General features: G+C 35.9%; 1 protein-coding gene across 5 annotated transcripts in view; it reads right to left on the reverse strand.

Moving 5' to 3' along the window:
- The window catches only part of Gemin7 (gem nuclear organelle associated protein 7), a 9,333-nt gene that overhangs the window by 6,612 nt on the left and 2,515 nt on the right, over nucleotides 1-206 (reverse strand). The window lies entirely within an intron of this gene.

Consider the following 206-nt stretch of genomic DNA (forward strand, 5'->3'; position numbering starts at 1 on the left):
AGAAAGAAAGAAAGAAAGAAAAGGATGTGGTGATACACACCTAGAATAATCCTGGCAGTCTATAGTGGTTGAGGCTCAAGAGTTTCAAAATTTAGGCTAGCCTGAGCCATATAATGAGACTCTAATTAAATTTGATCATATCCAGAACCCCCATTTGCTGGAATGGACCTGAAGCTAGATCTCAGTTTTTTGTTTTTTTTTTTTTT

Source organism: Mastomys coucha, unplaced genomic scaffold, assembly GCF_008632895.1.
Source record: "Mastomys coucha isolate ucsf_1 unplaced genomic scaffold, UCSF_Mcou_1 pScaffold21, whole genome shotgun sequence".
Lineage (NCBI taxonomy): Eukaryota > Metazoa > Chordata > Mammalia > Rodentia > Muridae > Mastomys > Mastomys coucha.